This window comes from Carcharodon carcharias, chromosome 3 (assembly GCF_017639515.1).
Source record: "Carcharodon carcharias isolate sCarCar2 chromosome 3, sCarCar2.pri, whole genome shotgun sequence".
NCBI classification, from domain to species: domain Eukaryota; kingdom Metazoa; phylum Chordata; class Chondrichthyes; order Lamniformes; family Lamnidae; genus Carcharodon; species Carcharodon carcharias.
The window spans coordinates 197,700,369-197,720,193 of NC_054469.1; the positions used below are offsets into that span (position 1 = coordinate 197,700,369).

The 19,825-nt window shown below is 45.6% G+C and overlaps 1 protein-coding gene across 2 annotated transcripts in view; it reads left to right on the forward strand.

Annotated features, from left to right (window-relative positions):
• Positions 1-19,825, forward strand: part of LOC121276445 (oxysterol-binding protein-related protein 10-like) — a 246,346-nt gene that overhangs the window by 153,316 nt on the left and 73,205 nt on the right. The gene's annotated exons all lie outside the window — the stretch shown is intronic.

Below are 19,825 nucleotides of genomic sequence, written 5' to 3' on the forward strand. Positions count from 1 at the left end.
CTCACGCCTGCAATGATGGCCGATGCCAGTGACGCTTGCCTGGGATGCCTCCTGGACACAGTGAAGGCTAACTGCAATGCCTTCTATACCCGCTTTGGCCTCAGGAGACCCATCAGCCTCACCATTCTGGTTTGCGAGGTGGTCAGTGCCAATGCTGCACATGAGAGGTTGGCCATCCAATGCAGGAAGCAGATGAATAATCTCACCCATACCGTCAGGGTAAGGTAACCATTTCATCGCTCTAAACTCTCTCAATCACAAGGCCATCACACATTCACTGGCATAAAAGCAAAATGCTGCAGATGCTGGGAATATGAAACAAAAACAGAAAATGCTAGAAAAACTCAGCAGGTCTGACAGCATCTGTGGAGAGAGAAACAGTTAACATTTTGAGACTGTATGACCTTTCTTCAGAGCTAAAGAGAAGTAGAAATGTCATGAAATTTATACAGTTTAAGGGGGGCGGAGTAGGTGAAGCTGGATGGGGGCAAAGGTGAGATTGACAAAGATGTCATCAACTAAAGGACAAAGGAAGTGTTAATGGCAGTGATAAGGGCTAAAAAAGGTGCTGATAATGGCATAAAGGTAAAAAAGCAGAATGCTATAATAGAACAAGGGGGAGAACTTTGTGAAAGAACAACATGGAATAAATAACGGGCTTATGGAGGTGGGGTGGGGGGAATAAAGAAGAGGGGAATAAAACAATAAAGAAATAAATAAAAATAAGACCGAAGGTATTCTGCAAAGTGGTCACCCAGTCTCCCTGATGTTGAGGAGACTGCATTGGGAGCAGCGAATGCAGTAGACCAAATTGAAGGAGGTGTAAATGAAGTGCTGCTTCACCTGAGAGGAGTGTTTGGGCCCTTGGATGGTGAGGAGGGAGGAGGTAAAGAGGCAGGTTTTGCACCTTCTGCGATTGCATGGGAAGGTTCCATGGGAAAGCTATGAGGTGAACGGTCCCTACAGAATGCTGACAGGGTTGAGGGGAAGATGTACCTGGTGGTGGCATCATGCTGGAGTTGGCAGAAATGGTGGAGGATAACCCTTTGAATGCAGAGGCTGGTGGGGTGAAAAGTGAGGACAAAGGGCTCTGGGAGGGAGGGGAAGGTGTGAGAGCAGAGGTGCGGGAGATGGGTTGGTCACAGTTGAGGGCCTTGTCAACCACAGTGGGTGGGAAATCTCAGTTCAGGAAGAAAGAAGACATGTCAGAAGTGCCGTTTTGGAAAGTGGCATTGTCAGAACAGATGTGATAAAGGCGAAGGAACTGAGAATGGGATGGAGTCCTTACAGGAAGCAAGATGTTAGGAGCTGTAGTCGCGGTAGCAGTGGGACTTGGTGGGTTTGTAATGAATATTGGTGGACAGTCTATCACCAGAAATGGAGACAGAGAGGGAAGGGAAGGGTTGGAGATGGACTGTGAAGAGCATGAAGCAGCATTGAAACAGTCACCGATGTACCAAAGAAAGAGTTGTGGGAGAGGGCCTGAGGACTTGGAACAAGGAATGTTCCACATACCCCATAAAGAGACAGGCATAACTGGGGCCCATGCAGGTATCCATAGCCACACCTTTCATTGGGAGGGGGTGAGACGAGTTGAAGGAGAAATTGTTCAGTGAGAAAACAAGTTCAACCAGATGGAGGAGGGGATTGTTCGGGTTCAAGCAGAGAGCCCTCAGACCATCCTGGTGGGGGATGGATGTATAGAGGGACTGGATGTCCATAGTGAAGAGGAGGTGGTTAGAGCTAAGAAACTGGAAATTGTTGATATGACGTAGGGCATCAGAGGAATCGTGGGTATAGGTGGGAAGAGATTGGACAAGGGGAGAGAGAATGGACTCAAGATAGGAAGAAATTAGTTCTGTGGGGCAGGAACAGGTTGACAAGATCGGTCTACCGGGCCAGTCCTGTTTGTGGATTTTGGGAATGAGGTAGAAGCGGGCTGTCCAGGGTTCCGAGTCTATTAGGTTGGAAGCTGTGGAGGGAAGATTTCCAGAGGGGAAGAAGCCAGTGACAGTCCTGGAAACAATGGCTTGATGTTCAGTGGTGGGGGCATGGTCCAGAGGGAGGTAGGAAGAAGTGTCTGAGAGTTGGTGCTCAGCCTCTGCAAGCTAGAGGTCAGCATGCCAGATGACAGCAGCACCACACTTAGCAGCAGGTTTGATAACAAAGTCAGGGTTGGACATAAGAGAACGGAGTGCAGCAAGTTCAGAAGGAGACAAGTTAGAGTGGGTGAGAGGAACAGAGAAATTGAGACAGCTGATGTAACTCTTTCGAGTACAAACACGTTTCTATCTGTTCCTATTCAGATGAAGTTACATTGTTTCATAGTTTGCCATTGTGAGATTTGAACTCTTGATCTTGGGGTTACAAACCCAGTACCATAACCACTTGGCTATTTAGGCCAAGCTTGAGACAGCTGATGTACGCCAACGGTTCTCAATGAAAAGATCACAAGCAGGTAAGAGGCCAGAGGGAGGGGTCCAGGTGGAGGGTGAAAGGATCTGTGGAATTGCAGGAGGACTCTTGCCCAAAGAAGCAAGCACGGAAACAAAGGCAACGGAAGAAGAGTTCAGCATTGTACCGAGCTCAAAATTTATTGAGGTGAGGGCGTAAGGGTATGAAACTGACATCTCTCTGCCAGCTCAAGGGACATCCCCAAACTCTCTACACAAACCCTCACATCACCATCTGGCTTCTCTCCTCTGGAGACTGCCTCCTCAGCCCTCACTATCTTGAGGCCAATTACACAGGTCAACATGTGCCCCCACATACACCCTTGGATACCTCACTTCCCCAGCACAGCCCTCTCCCTGCAGCCTTTTCCCTTGTCTGAGGCTACTTCTCCCCTTTACCCAAGCAAGTCCTAGCCTTGCAGCGTTTGAAAAGCCACCCTGCCTTATTGTTGGTCTGGTAGGTAGAGATCGATCTGAGAGCCCCCTTAAATGTAGTTTGGTGCTGCCTGTGAAGCCTGATGCTAATGACTGTGAGCGGTGCCTGAAACAAGGTAGGCAAACAAACCTCAGAGTCCCAAGCAAAGTGCAGCTCGCCAGGTGCACGTCGTTCATGTGCTGTTGTGAAACACACTGACGTGCAATCATGCTGACGTGCCTGGATAATCCAGCATGGGGAATGATTCTGGCAAGCAGGGCTTATGATGAAATGCTGATGTATTAAAATTAACCGTTGTCTGGCAGTGGAAAAGGTGGCCTGCTATTGATGGACGGAGCAGATAATTGCAAACTAGTTTCACGACGGCGTGAAACCGATTTTTGGCCTTCTGCTTGTGTCCGCCATGACGCCCGACGCCAGCATGCACAGAAAACTCTGCCCTCTTCTTGATATATGTTAAATCTGGCTTCACTACTCCTTCAGTTAGACATAAAATGTCACAGGATTGTTTTTGAAGAGCAGGGAGTTGTCTTTGCTGGCCAGCATTCTTCCCTCAATCAGCACTACCAAAAACAAAACAATTTATGTGATCACCACAGCAGATGTTAATTGCTGAGCAAACCAAATACCAGAGGGAAACTTCACTTAAGGGCCATACTCTTTTTGTATTCTGAAAATGAAAAGAAAATGCACTCATCTCAGCAGCAAGAAGTCCAGTAACACTTTCAGGATTTTAAAAGTTAAAAGTAAAAGTTTTATTAACAAGAAGGAAAGAACATTTAAGCATACAAGATTACAGTTAAAGTTAATCTTCCAAAACATCCTCCCAAACAACTCAAAAATAAAAATACCTGGAAAAACTCAGCAAGTCTGACAGAATCTGCGGAGAGGAACACAGTTAATATTTTGAGTCCGTTTGACTCCCAAACAACTCCCTACTTGGTCAGACCCGCAAACACCTTCAAGGCAACACCCCCTTCTAGATATTTAACGAGAAAAATCCGGTAATATTACCCAAGGCAAACTGCTGTAGTTTTACTAAAGGCATACCACATGATCTTTTAAACTCTCTTCCACTTTGCTGTGGAAATCCAAGACTTCAGAACAAGATTGCTTTCTGCAGTCCAAGACTTTTCTGGCTTGTCTTGATGTAGATTTTTCTTTCTTTTTGCTGTGTTGGAGAAAACAGCTGATTCCATCTTCTGGATTTTAGACCTTAAGCAACTATGATGTCTGTTTACAACTGTGGGTTGCACTGAAGAAAGCAATTAATATGCTTGTATTAGTGTTGTTTTCATGTACTGAATCCAGGGTAAAAGTAAAATTATAATCTGCAAAATGTGCACTTTAACTTTTAACCATCAGGTGGCACCAGATATGTGATTATCTGAAGTTTGTAAGCATTAAAATGTTTAGTTTAAACAAACCATTTCACAATTTTAGCTTAATTTCCTCAATGTATAATGCATTTACTTTTTTCCCTTTTTATTTCCTGCAACCAACCAGCAATGTTATCAGTACTGATTGCCAGTACTTGTGAGCATAGGAACTAGAGTAGGCCATTCATCCCCTCAAACTTCCACTCAATCAGATAATGGCTGATCTATATCTCAGCTGTTTACCACCTTTGATTCAAATCCCTAATTTTAAACACCTTGATTAAACACCTCAGCCAAGTAAACTCAAAGGAATGCAAGTCAAGTTAACTCTTTAAACCTCAGCAATGTTCTTGTGAATCTGTACTTCATCCAAGGCCATTACAACCATTAACCACACAATGTAAGTTATCTTGGGTGTGAGGGATTACAACAAGAAGAAATTTCTGACATTAAAAATAGTTCTATAATTAAACCGGTTACCTGATTTTTCAGTACTGTTAAGGGCGCGAGCGTCCCTTGCGGAGTCTCACTTAGGTTTGGAGCCATACTCTAGATGAACAGGAATGAGTGACTCAACACCAAGCAATGTATGAAAACAATAATCTTTATTAGACAATTTTTAAACAATTATTAATGATTGAAGGAGCGATAACTTTATTAAAAAGGAAGAAAAAAATCTGTGTGTATCATATACATTATGCTATACATCTATATATACTATAGTACAAATACATACAAGAACATACTATATTACAAATGTTAACTTCAAATTGGTCTGATCTAGACAGCTCTGCAAGATGGTAAAACAACCCCAAATTGGTCTGTTCATGACAGTTCCCCAGTCAGGAAGAAGGGGCAGCTGGGGCTCCCACAAATTATTCAAAAGCCACAGCAATCGATTGCTGGTCGGCGCTTAGCGACACTCAGGGCCCATAGACGCTGCTTTTCACTCCTGCAGATGACTGAGAACCAGCATTGCCGAAGGCTGGTCATGTCTAGGGAATTGGTCGGCACATCATCCACCTGCTGTAGGATTTGGCGCCACGGGAACATGGAGGGCATCCATTGTCGGTGGTCGTGAAAGTGACAGTGGTGGTGCTCAATTTCTACACCAGTGGCTCCTTTGAGGGCTCCACAGGTAACCCCTGTGGGCTATTGCAAGCCCCCACCCACAAATGAGGCATGGATGCCATCTTTGCGAGGGCACACAAATTTGTGCATTTTGCCTGGGACCAGGGCAACCAGGATCCAAGAGTGATCTGATTTCCCCAGATTTCTGGTTTTCCACAGGTGTCAGGTGCCATTGACTGCACTTGGCGCTCAGATCTCCGATACAACGTGGTCAGCTATGTGAACTGCAAGGAATTCCATTTGCTGAATGTGCAGCTGATGTGCGACCACCAGAAACGCACCCTGCAGGTCTGGGCACGGTTTCCAGGGAATGTGCATGACTCCTACATTCTCAGTCGGTCACAGATCCCTCATGTATTCCAGGGTCCACAGAAGCTGCAGGGATGGCTTCTTGGGATCAAGGGCTACCCGCAGAGGATGTGGCTGATGAGATCCGTGCAGTGGCCTCAGACTGCAGCAGAGCGAAGGTATAATGAGGCTTATGCTGCAATTCACAACTTGGTGGAGCAGACCATTGGAATGAGGTTCTGGTGCCTGGACACGGGTCCGGTGGAGCCCTGCAATATAGCCCACAGAGGGTGTCATGCATTGTCATTGCTTGCTGCGCCCAATGAGGAGAGGGGCTGGCTGAAGAGGAGATGGAGGAGCTGGAGGTTTCCTTGGATTAGGAGGATACTGACGGGGATGAGGGTGAGGAGGTCCTCAAAGGCGGCAATGGTGGGGATGAGGCCCTCGCACTGGCCAGATGAGGCAGGTGTGCTGGAGAGGCCCTCATAGCTGCTAGATTTGTGGAGGATGATGATGACATGCAGCGAACGAGACCCCAGAGATCCTCACATTGCATCTGTGAACGTTTGACTCCTGTCTGGCTTAAGGCAGCGAGCATGCTTTCTGTGGTAATGCTCTTGTCTTGGAGATGCAGTGGAGGCCCTAATAGTCGCTCGATTGCACAAGGATGATGATGACATGCAATAAGGATACCCCATAGATCTTCACATAGCCTCTGAGAATGTCTGACTCCTGCCTGGCAGCTCGCTTGCGCTCTGTGATCAGGGTCATATCGTAGAGATGCAGCCATGAATCTTTAGGAGCAGCTGATCCTTTGTCTGCCCTCATCACCTGACCTCTTCAGGAGCACAGTGTCACTGGTTACAGATGCTGAAGAGAATAGGGTCAGCCCCACCTTAAAGGTGCTGAGAGCACGAGAGAATGATGGAACTCTGATGCCTGCCCACTACGTTCTGGGGGCAATGATGAGCACTATTGAGGTGCAGGCATCAGTAATGTGTCCAGGGAATATGAGGCCGGACCATCACTTTGGTATGAAGGCTGCACAAAGCACAGGGAAGAGGCCCTGGACTGGGCCACCTGCCTTTAACGTGCAGAAAGGTTTCACATCTGAGTGACATGAACACTGCTCATCAGAAAAAGGAACCATAGGCAGGGAGATATTCTTGGGAGTTTATTGACAATAGTGAACAGTATGTACAAGTGATTTACACTCGTGCCCAGACTGTGCAACTACATCTTCTTAACCGGTACAAAAACAGAATTACCTGGAAAAACTCAGGTCTGGCAGCATCGGCGGAGAAGAAAAGAGTTGACGTTTCGAGTCCTCATGACCCTTCGACAGAACTTGAGTTCGAGTCCAAGAAAGAGTTGAAATATAAGCTGGTTTAAGGTGTGTGGGGGGCGGAGAGAGAGAGAGAGAGAGAAGTGGAGGGGGTTGGTGTGGTTGTAGGGACAAACAAGCAGTGATAGAAGCAGATCATCAAAAGATGTCACAAACAACAGAACAAAAGAACACATGGGTGTTAAAGTTGGTGATATTATCTAAACGAATGTGCTAATTAAGAATGGATGGTAGGGCACTCAAGGTATAGCTCTAGTGGGGGTGGGGAGAGCATAAAAGATTTAAAAATATTTAAAAATAATGGAAATAGGTGGGAAAAGAAAAATCTATATAATTTATTGGAAAAAGACAAAAGGAAGGGGGAAACTGGGGATGGAGGAGGGAGCTCAAGACCTAAAGTTGTTGAATTCAATATTCAGTCCGGAAGGCTGTAAAGTGCCTAGTCGGAAGATGAGGTGTTGTTCCTCCAGTTTGCGTTGGGCTTCACTGGAACAATGCAGCAAGCCAAGGACAGACATGTGGGCAAGAGAGCAGGGTGGAGTGTTAAAATGGCAAGTGACAGGGAGGTTTGGGTCATTCTTGTGGACAGACCGCAGGTGTTCTGCAAAGCGGTCGCCCAGTTTACGTTTGGTCTCTCCAATGTAGAAGAGACCACATTGGGAGCAACGAATGCAGTAGACTAAGTTGGGGGAAATGCAAGTGAAATGCTGCTTTACTTGAAAGGAGTATTTGGGCCCTTGGACGGTGAGGAGAGAGGAAGTGAAGGGGCAGGTGTTACATCTTTTGCGTGGGCGTGGGGTGGTGCCATAGGACCGTGTTGAGGAGTAGGAGGTGATGGAGGAGTGGACCAGGGTGTCCCGGAGGGAGCGATCCCTACGGAATGCCGACAGGGGGGTAAAGGGAAGATGTGTTTGGTGGTGGCATCATGCTGGAGTTGGCGGAAATGGCGGAGGATGATCTTTTGAATGCGGAGGCTGGTGGGGTGATAAGTGAGGATAAGGGGGACCCTATCATGTTTCTGGGAGGGAGGAGAAGGCGTGAGGGTGGATGCGCGGGAGATGGGCCGGACACGGTTGAGGGCCCTGTCAATGACCGTGGGTGGAAAACCTCGGTTAAAGAAGAAGGAGGACATGTCAGAGGAACTGTTTCTGAAGGTAGCATCATCGGAACAGATGTGACAGAGGCGAAGGAACTGAGAGAATGGGATGGAGTCTTTACAGGAAGCGGGGTGTGAGGAGCTGTAGTCGAGGTAGCTGTGGGAGTCGGTGGGTTTATAATGGATATAGGTGGACAGTCTATCACCAGAGATTGAGACAGAGAGGTCAAGGAAGGGAAGGGAAGTGTCAGAGATGGACCACATGAAAATGATGGAGGGGTGGAGATTGGAAGCAAAATTAATAAATTTTTCCAAGTCCCGACGAGAGCATGAAGCAGCACCGAAGTAATCATCGATGTACCGGAGAAAGAGTTGTGGAAGGGGGCCGGCGTAGGACTGGAACAAGGAATGTTCCACATACCCCATAAAGAGACAGGCATAGCCACACCTTTTATTTGGAGGAAGTGAGAGGAGTCGAAGGAGAAATTGTTCAGTGTGAGAACAAGTTCAGCCAGACGGAGGAGAGTAGTAGAGTAGTGGTGGATGGGGATTGTTCGAGCCTCTGTTCGAGGAAGAAGCTAAGGGCCCTCAGACCATCCTTGTGGGGGATGGATGTGTAGAGGGATTGGACGTCCATGGTGAAGAGGAAGCGGTTGGGGCCAGGGAACTGGAAATTGTTAATGTGACGTAAGGTGTCAGAGGAATCACGGATGTAGGTGGGAAGGGACTGGACAAGGGGAGAGAGAAGGGAGTCAAGATAACGAGAAATGAGTTCTGTGGGGCAGGAGCAAGCTGAGATGATCGGTCTACCGGGCAGTTCTGTTTGTGGATTTTGGGTAGGAGGTAGAAGCGGGCCGTCCGAGGTTTGGTGACTATCAGGTTGGAAGCTGTGGGAGGAAGATCCCCAGAGGAGATGAGGTCAGTGACAGTCCTGGAAACAATGGCTTGATGTTCAGTGGTGGGGTCATGGTCCAGGGAGAGGTAGGAGGAAATGTCTGCGAGTTGACACTCAGCCTCTGCGAGGTAGAGGTCAGCGCGCCAGACAACAACAGCACCACCCTTGTCAGCGGGTTTGATGACAATGTCATGGTTGGACCTGAGAGAACGGAGTGCAGTAAGTTCAGAGAGAGACAGATTAGAATGGGTGAGAGGAGCATAGAAATTGAGACGACTAATGTCGCGCCGACAGTTCTCAATGAAAAGATCAAGAGAAGGTAAGAATCCAGAGGGAGGGGTCCCGGTGGAGGGAGAATATTGGAGGTGGGTGAAAGGATCCGTTGAATGGGGAGGGAACTCCTGCCTTTGTTTTTATCTTCTTAACCGGTGTCTGCCGGCACACTCGAGGCCTTCCGTGCCCGGTTGGCACCGCAGGGACTGGGGTGTTTTATTGATCCCTTTAATCATATTTTGGTTTAAAGTTTGTAAGTTTCCTTTAAACTTTGTTCTTGGTTTTACAGCTGACCTGAATTAGGGGCTGTGCCTGATTTATCCCAATTTTTTAAATTTAGTTTAATTGTTTTAACTCTATAAGAGTTACATCTTCTTAACTTTTCTAACCCTGCCACTATGTCTTTGTGTCCCCCAGACATCCACAGCGGAGGTGGAGGCAGCCTGCTATGCCCTGTCTGTGATGACCTTTGTGGGTGTCCTCAGGAGGGCCAGGACCTGGAGGACCCCAGCCTGCTTTCGAGGTCCTGTTGTATGGCAGTGGCAACCTTCTCGGCCTGTGGAGCGGGAGCTTCTGAGGTCACAGGATGAGGAGATTCAGATGGGCCGGACACTTGGAGTTACCTGGATGGATGGCGCTAGGGGGACGTCTGCTGGTCCTCCTCCCTATGGGTGCCCATGGGTCCCAGACTCCTTGAGGAGAAGGGGTAGCTGGAGTGAGATCGAGCTGCCCGCACCCCTCTCATGCACACACTGTTGGAGGCCAAATATGGCATCAGCGATGGAGTTGAGTCCGTGCAGCAGTGCAGGAGCGACGTTCTGGACCAAGGTTTCCATGGTGGCTGCCAGCCTACCAGTGTTGACCTCAGCCTGAAGGTGGTTGGACTCCCCCATTGTGCCTTACAATCTGAGGAGTGCAGTGGACAACCCTTCCTGATGTTCCTGACCTTGCCTTTGCAGCTCCAGCAACTATGACATGACCCAGTCCAGAGGCTCATCATCTGACTTGGACTCAGCAATTTTCTGGCCTTCAGCAGTCCTCTGAGTGCCAGATACCTGGAAAGTTCCTGCCGCCACCTGCTGTGGATCAGACAGTGCGATGTGCTTACCAGATTGTGATCCCAAGAATATTCTAAAGCTAGGTCCTACTGAGGCATGTGTGTCTGTGCTGGTGGAGGGTGTGGGTGAACACTGTGACGGGACTTCAAGGAGGGTGCCTTCGGATTCCCCTTCTGAAGTCTCTTCAGGGCTTGATTGGAGGCCTTGGGTCGTGAACCCAGTCAGCTGTTTCCCATATGTGCCTTGGAAGCAAGGGGGAGATAATTAGTACGTGGCAATAGCCTGTGAACAGGACACATCACTCACAGAATGATTGACTGATGCATGTTGTACTGCTGGACCCTCACTTATTAGAGCACCGCCGACCTCACTATCAGCACTGGAATGGTCCAGATTGTGGCTGGCTAGCTGGATGGCTCTGTTTTGAAAGTCTGTGAGGACCTTGATTTCAGGCATTCCTCCACAGGTCTGCGACCTTTCCCTCTTATTGTGTGCCAGCTTGTCCTGCATGAATAGAGATGGAGAGAGTGTAAGCAGGATGCCTACCAGGCCAGTTGGTAAGTATGCCTGGCATGTGTGGGTGGTGAGTGGTTCCATGGACGGGATGAGGACAATGAACAGTGTATGACAGAGTGAATGGTGATGTCCCTTTAACTGGCAGTGAGTGAGATCCCAGTGGATGTATGATGGGTTTGTGAGTGTGTGAGTTGAGAGTGATGAGAAGAGTGACTTACCTTGGTGGAATGCAGGAGATCATTCATCCTCTTGCGGCATGGGTGGCTGTCCTCTTTTGAAGGGTGTTGGCACTGACCACCGCTGCTGCCACCTCCCAAGCCTGGTTGCTCACGCTGCTGCCCATCCTATGGCCAGAGCAGGGGTAGGAAGACGTCACAGAGGGCCTCCATGGCATCCAAAAGATGTTCCAGTGACGCGTCGCTAAACCTGGGGGCTATAGTCTTTTTGCCTTTCATGGACATCTTCCCTGCAACAGTCGTCGGCTCTAAGCACTAGATGTGTGCCCGTGGTTGGACTTTAAGCATGGCGCCTGGTGTGCTGAAGTGGCGAGGTGATGGCACGGTGGGCGAATGAGAGCCCACCTGCCATGGGACGATGTGTTTCCCGGGAATGCATAATTGATTTGGCAGGTTTGGGACGATATGGCGTGAAAAGCCACCATTGCGGCCAGTGGGTAAAACATTGTCATACCCGCCTGCTACAGCACTTTGTACAAATCTGGGATGATTCCACCCTTAGTCTTTATTTCTAAGTTCAGTTCTGGAATTTATTGTTCCAGAATGCAAATAGAGAGCTGAACAATAAGAACAACAGGAATATTTTTGTATAATTCGATGTTTTTTTAAATAAATGACAAGGGAACCTTCTAATCGATTTATGTAGCTGTGTAAATAAGTTTCCAAAGCAGGAAGACGTGATCGAACAGAGGTTTTCAAGATGATGAGAGGTTTAGATGGAGAAGATGGAAAAATTATTCCCTGTGATGAATAGGCCAATAATTAGAGGTTTTAGATTCAAAATCATTGGCAAAAGATCTAGAGATGGGATGAGAACAAATTTTCACACAAGCGTTGCCAGGATTGGGAAAGCTTCACCTGTAAAGGTAGTGGAAGCAGATTCCATAAAAAGTTTTCGAAGAATGTTGGACAGGTACTTGATGGTGAGGAAATTAACTCTTTTCCTTAAATGCACCTGACCTACTCACTTCAGCTGCTTTCTCTGGTAAAGAGTTGCACAATCTCATCACATTGGGTAAATTTTTTTCTGAATTATCTATTGCACTTTTATTTCATTTTTATTTTATATATCATTTTTCCAAGTCTATTCTCCAATCTGCTAAACTGATTTTCATCATGCGAAAGTCCTTCTGTATCATCATCATCATAAAGTTTATTACATCATGATCATTGTTGCCTAGGATTCCCTGTTTTTACTTCTGTTATCTGCTCTGATTCATGCCCCATTACTAGACTAAAAGCTAATGTTCCCTTGTTGGGCTTTTCTCTTATTTCGTTTGAAAGGGATCTGTACACATTGTAGGAACTCCATTCCCTTATCCCCTTTATCCACCCCTTCAGTCCAATTAATATCAGGGTAGTTGAAATCTCCTTTAATTATTATTCTGTTTTTTTACTCAATTCCCTAATTTTTCTGCATATTTCATCTTTAACCTCCATTCCACTATTAAGTGATCTGTAGGCTACACCTATTAGTGTGATGGATCCTTTATTTTCTTCTTTCTGTATCCATATGCATTATATTTTTGTCTTGCCAATAGCTGTATCCCTTTTTACTACTAACAATGTGTTATCCTTAATAAGTAAAGCTATTCCACCTCCCCATTTTCACTTTCTATCTTCTCTAAATGTCTTATGTCCTGCTATATTTAATTCCCAGTCCTGGTTTTCCTGTAGCCTTGTTTCAGTAATCTATGTCTGGTTCCTCTCAACACATGATTGCCTCCAGCTCCCTTGTTTTATTATGGACACTGTTGCATTGTTGCGCAGATAATTTAACTCATTTTTAATAGGATTTCCTCCCACTTTATGTTTAACTCTCTTTTCAGATTCCTGTTCCATAGTTCTATTCATTCCCTTACGATCAATGTCCTCCCTTACTTTATTAAGCTCTCCTGTCCTCTTTTGTTTATATTTAGGCTGCCTATGATTCTTGTTGAACCTTCCCTCCATCATATTGGTTTAAGCCCCTTGCCACCTCCCTATTTATTCTTTCCACTAGGTTTCAGGTCCCACCCTGGTTCAGGTGGAGCCTGCCCCATCGGTACAGCTCTTTCTTGTCCCAAAACTGGTTCCAGTGTCCCATAGAAAGGAACCCCTCTTTCCTACATCAGCCCTTTAGTCACATGTTAATTCCCCTGCTCTATCTGCTCCTATGCCAATTTGCACATGGCTTAGGCAATAATCTAGTGGTTCTAAGAATCACAGAATTTTTACAGCGCAGAAGGAAGCCATTTGGCCCGTTATGTTTGCACTGGCTCTCAGAATGAGCAATTCCCTTAGTACTATTCTTCTGCCTTTTCCCTGTAACCCTGCACGTTCTTTCTTTTCAGATAACAGTCTGATCCCCTTTGGAATGCATCAATTGAACCTGCCTCCACCACACTCTCAGGTTGCATTTCAGACCTTAACCACTTACTGCATGAGAGAGTTTTTCTCATATCATTTTTGTTTCTTCTGCAAATTTCTTTAAATCCATGTCCTCTCCATAAGACATAAGAGCAGAAGTAGGCCATTCGGCCCATCGAGTCTGCTCCGCCATTCAATGAGATTGTGGCTGATCTGATAATCCTCAACTCTACTTTTCTGCCTTTTCCCCATAGCTCTTGATTCCCTTACTGATTAAAAATCTGTCTATCTCAGCCTTGAATATAGTTAATGACCCAGCCTCTACAGCCCCCTGTGGTAAAGAATTTCACAGATTCACCACCTTCTGAGAGAAGAAATTCCTCCTCATTTCTGTCTTAAATGGGCGACACCTTACTCTGAGATTATGCCTTCTGGTCCTAGAGTCTCCCACCAAGGGAAACAACCTCTCAGTATCAACCCTGTCAAGCCCCCTAAGAATCTTATATGTTTCAATAAGGTCACCTCTCATTCTTCCATACTCCAATAAGTACAGGCCCAACCTACTCAACCTATCCTCATAAGAAAGTCCCTCCATACCCGGGATCAATCTAGTGCACCTTCTCTGGACTGCCTCCAATGCCAGTATATCTTTCCTTAGTTAAGGGGACCAAAACGTTTGCAGCATTCTAGGTGTGGTCTAACTAGTGCCTTGTATAATTTTAGCAAGACTTTCCCATTTTTATACTCCATTCCCTTTGAAATAAAGGCCAACATTCCATTTGCCTTCTCTATTACCTGCTGAACTTGTATGCTAGCTTTTTGGGATTCATGCACGAGGACCCCCATATCCCTCCGTGCTGCAGCTTTCTGCAGTGTTTCTCCATTTAAAAAATATTCACCTCCTCTATTCTTCCTCATTCTCAATCCTTTCATGAGTGGGAACAGTTTCTCCCTGTTTAAGACCCCTCATGATTTTGAATATCTCTATCAAATCTCCTCTCTGATGATTTTCTGTAAGGAACACACTCCTAACTTCTCCAACCTATCTTCATAGCTGAAGTTCCTCATCCCTGGAACCATTCTTGTGAACCTTTTCTGCGCTATTTCCAACGCCTTCACATCCTTCCTAAAGTGCAGTGCCCAGGACTGGAAGCAATACTCCAGCTGAGTTATCCTCAAGGTCCTGCTTTTTAATTTACAGCCCAATTCCTGATATTCTTTCAGCAGGACACCCACCCTGTTACTACCTATGTTATTTGTTCCAACGTTGGACCATAACAACTGGATTTACCCCCTCCTTTTCCAACTTCTTCAGCCGCTGTGAAATATCCCTTATTCTGGCACCAGGTAGGCAACACACTCTTTGGAATTCTCATTCTTGGCTGCAGATGATGCCATCTATCCCCCGAATTCGAGTCCCCTGTTACTACAACATTTCTGTTTTCCTCTTCATCCTCCACCCAGTGGAAAGTCTTCTGAGCCATGATGCCATGATCTGCATTGTGGCTGTTCTCTCTGGAGTCTTTCTCATCGTTCCCGCATGTTGCAAATACATTGTACATGTTGGACAGGACCAAAATCTGCAGGACCTCCTTCTCAACCTCTCCTAACTCCCTGCTACCTGGCTCCCTATCATTCACCCCCTTACTTCCCTGAACCTGTGACCGGAATCTTATGGAGGCAACAAGGGCAGGGGTTGGTTCTCAGCGGATGCCCCCTCCTTCCCAATGTCAGGTCCCTCAATCAGGCACTGAAAGCCTTTGAACAAGGGACACACCCCAGGAGACCGCAAGCAACCCTGCGTGGGTTTGCTTGTTGTGCTCCTCACATGGTGAGCCCATTGCTGGGTTAATACCAGCAACAGCAGGATGAGGGCCTTAAGTAGGCATTAATTAGCCACTGAAGGGCCTGAATAGGCAGCAGGTGGGAAGGCTATCCACAGGCCTCCCACCACAGACTTAATCGAGGTCGTGGCGGGCAAGTCCCAAGCCAGTACCTCCCTCCTGATTAAATGTTCACTCTGCCACCAAACTTGCATGGGGGAGAGCAGAAAATTCCAGCCTGTGTTTTCCTCTGGGATGTGACTCTATTCTGTATTCTGGGAGTCTCTCTCTCACACTCCAGCTTAATGTGTTGGAGAGATTCAAGCTGGAGATATCTCTTGCAGATGTGTTTGCTCGGGACTGCCTCGCCATCCAGAAGTGCTCAAATTCTGCTGTCCAGATGCACAACTTAATCTGCCATATCAGACTAGCCTTGTTTTATTTATTTAATTAATTAAAGTCTTTTTTCAACACTTATTTGTCATTATATCAAGTAGTTTAATTAATTAAGCTATAAATTCAGTACAGTACTTATACTTTCTCACTCCTAGTTTAAACTGCTGCCCTACTTTCACTTGCAATGACGTTTCTTCCTGCTCCTGCAATATTACCTCTGGTATTCCCCCAAGGATATACCCTAGGCCCTTTCCTCTTTCTCATTTGCACACTGATGCTAGGTGATATCATTCAAAGACATGGTGTTAGTTTTCACTTGTATGCTGACGACACCCAGCCATACCTCATTGCTTCTTTCGACTGCTCCACTGTTGCTGAATTATTAGATTCCTTATCCAGTACTGGATGAGCAGAAGTTTCCTTAAATAAAATATTAGGAAGACTGGAGCCATTGCTTTGGGACACTGGTCCAAATACCATTCCCTAGCAATTGACTCTATTCCTCTCTTTGGCAAGTCTGAGATTAAACCAGTCTGTTTGTGATCTTGATATCATATTTGATGACATCTGACACAAGTCTCCGAACTCACATTCATACCGTCACTGAGATTGCCTTTCTTCACCTTCGGAACATCACTTGACTTTGCTCCTGTCTCAGTTCATCTGCTGCTGAAACCCTCATCCATGCCTTTGTTACTTCTAGATTAGACTATTCCAAAGTACTTCTGACTGCTCTCCCACATTCTACCCCCTGTAATTGAACTCATCCAAAACTCTGCTGCGTGTCCTTTTCCCCGATCACCTTTGTGCTCCCTGATCTACATTGGCTCCCAGTGAAGCAACGTCTTGATCTTAAAACGTTCATCTTGTTTTCAAATTCTTTCATGGCCTCTCCTCTCCCTATCTCTGTAATCTCCTCTAACCCCAATAACCTCTGCGATATCTGCAATCCTCTAATTTTAACCTCTTATGCATTCCCAATTATAAATTGCTCCATTATTGGTAGCCATGTCTTTGGTTACCTAGACCCAAGCTCTAGAATTCCCTCCCTACACCTCTACACATTTTTACCTCGCTTTCCTCCTGTAAGACACTCATTAAAACTTCCTTTTGGTCATCTGATCTAATATTTCCTTATGTGGCTCGGTGTTTTTTAATGCTCCCATGAAGCACCTTGGGACTTTCTTTACGTTAAAGGCACAATATAAATGTAACTTGTTGCTGTAGTTCACAGAATAAAAAATAAACCTTAAAATTTACCAACCAATCACATACCTGCTTACCTAATTAGCGCCTCTGGACCTCAGCTCTCAGATTGCTGTATCCCATTCCATCTCTCGGACCACTCCTTGTTTTGCAGACCAGAACAGCACCTCTTCTCTCACTGCACTGAATTCCCTCACTTGCCAATTCCCGGGCCAGAATTTTTCCGTTGGTGAGCTGGGGGCAGGGCCTGCTCGCCGACGAAAAAATGATGCGGGATGACCCCCGACGTCATCCCGCCCCATTTAAATATTCAGGAAGGCGGAGGCACAGCGCGATCAGCTGTCCGCCCACCGACCTGTCAATGGCCAATTGAGGCCATTGACAGGATAATTAAGCCACTTAAAGGACCTGTCCGTCCAACCTTTAGGCTGGCAGGCAGGCCAGGAGCCCCAGCGGGCTTCTGAAAAAACATGAAACCTCATCCACTGGCAGGATGAGGTTTCATGTCTGTTTAAAAAATCTTTAATAAAGTTTTTGTCATGCCCCATCTCGTGTGAAAGAGCCCGCTTTGACAGTTGGGGAATTCTACCTCCCCCCCCCCCCCCCCCCCCCCCCCCCCCCATCCGGCTTCCTGCCAGGCAGCCCACTGGGCGGTCCTTAATTGGCCTGCCCACTCAAAATGGTGGTGGGGCCCGCTTTGGCAGCGGCAGTCGGCTGCCCACCTGCTGCCGCCAAGCCGGTCGGGTCTGCCTGCCCATCAAGGGCAAAATTCTGCCCCCTGGGTTAAGTAGAATTCTGTTGAAGCAGTACTCCTTTGAGCTGGATTTTGTATGTGATCAAAAATGTCCTAACCATCAGCCAGATAAATGAGGTAAACTGTGTCAGCTGTGGCTCATGGTCTTACTGTCACCTCTGAGTCACAAGGTTGTCCCACTCCAGGACTGGAGCACAAAAATCCAAGTTAACACTCCTGTGTTGTACTGAAGGATTGCAACACTGTCAAAGGTGCTGACTTCTCGATGAGACATTAAACCGAGGCACCGCCTACCCTCCCACGTGGACACAAAAGATCCCTTTGCATTATTCAAAGATAAGCAGGGAAGTTTCTTTCGCCAATACTTATCCCTCAACTAACATTACAAAAACAGAATATCTGGTCTCTATCACATGGCTGTTTGTGGGAGCTGGCTGTGTGCAAACTGGTGCTGTACATTACACTACAAGAGTGGCTACACTTTAAAAGTAGTTCACTGACTGTAAAGTGCTTTGGGGCATCCTGTGGTTGTGAAAGGCACAATATAAATGTGAGACCTTTTTAACTCATGCTCCTCCTCCATTGAACGAAGGATGTATTTTTGCAGTTTCTCTAGATTGTAGGTGCTCATTGACTGTTCTTCACCAGAGATTGAGAAGTTCACTAAAAATACTGAATCTTTATTTTTGTCTAAGTAACTACATAGTTTAAATAGACCAATTCAAATATAGAATGTCAGATTACTTTATCGAAAGAATGCTGAACACTATAGCTTTCCCCCTAATTTCCCAATGTTAGCCTCTTTATTCTCATGTTTATCTTCACAGCCTGAGTAAATTATGGTTGATTAAGTTAATTTAAAATGGCTGTTTTTAAATTACTTTGCTAATTGTCAGGTTCTGCCACCAATGATCAGTTCCTCAGCCACTACCCACTGCAATATTGATTCTTCTCTGACTTATCTTATTGTTAAGTATACTGTCCTCAGTAATTGTTAAAAAGTTATATTGGAAAAAGATATCTTGTTGTTGTGACTTAAGTTTCTGTTTTCTAGCAGTTGCATTCTCTGATGACCGCAGAAGAGCGACTGTTGTAACTTGCAAAATAAACGTTGTGGTATTGCTCATGCTAAATTGGAGAATGCTTTGTTTTATATTAGGTACCATACAGTACATGACGCAAGTGGTTTTAGAAAACCACCTGACTCTCAAATTATTTTTATGCCCCTAGAATCTCAGTTTGCTATATGTTATTTGTTGAAAGTTATTATTCCTCACCTCTTCAGTCTCTTCTCCAGACATCATTCCTGGATCAAAAAGCAATCAAGCTACTTGACCCCAGCTCTTTCTTTGAGAATGACCCTGTATAACCATCATCTGATGTTGTTCTTTTCTCTAGAACCTTAATTTCCATTTTATATATTGCCTACTTTGGTATGAACTTAGAACTCTATCATACTACATTTTCCCACAAATATACTGCCACCTTGCTGCAAACACATTCTTCACTATATTGTTAAGGTTTCCTTTGGAAATTTTTATTGAAGAAAATTCCACTGGCATCCTTTTTCGGCACCATGTAGTCATTTATAGTATTGACAGATTTGAGAGCAGTTCACCTGGCTATCCTCATGACAAGTCAGTGTATGGTCCAAGGAAATCAAAGAAGGACCTTGGTGAAAAATCTTTGGTTATAATTCAAGTATGATAACTGGAGCTATACAGTACATGAAAAATGCAATTTACATCAATATTTTCTGAGCAGCTCAATATGCCAGTTCAGCTTTATAGAAAAGGAAAACTACCACCTTATCATTTCCTGTGGTTACATTTCCTATTTAATTTTTTATATTTTATCTTGAGAGGGTTGAATAATTAAATGACAGCTGAATCTTCTAATGTGTGCATGCATTTTATTGACATTTGCAATGATCCTAAATGAACAGCAGCATCTATTTAACTGATCATTCCATTAAGAGCCTTTTTATCCCTGGACAGCCAGTTTAGGGTTACGAAGGCAAATAAAGAGCAAAACGGTAGTGATTTACACATTTTGAAACATGCTGAAATAAAGGATTACTGAGTTTTTGCAAACCTAACAACCACATGTGCCAGCAGAATCTGTCAAATTTGCTTTCAGAAGAAACTGGTTATAAGGTCATGCTTGAGGAGCTTTGGAACATGCTGCTTAT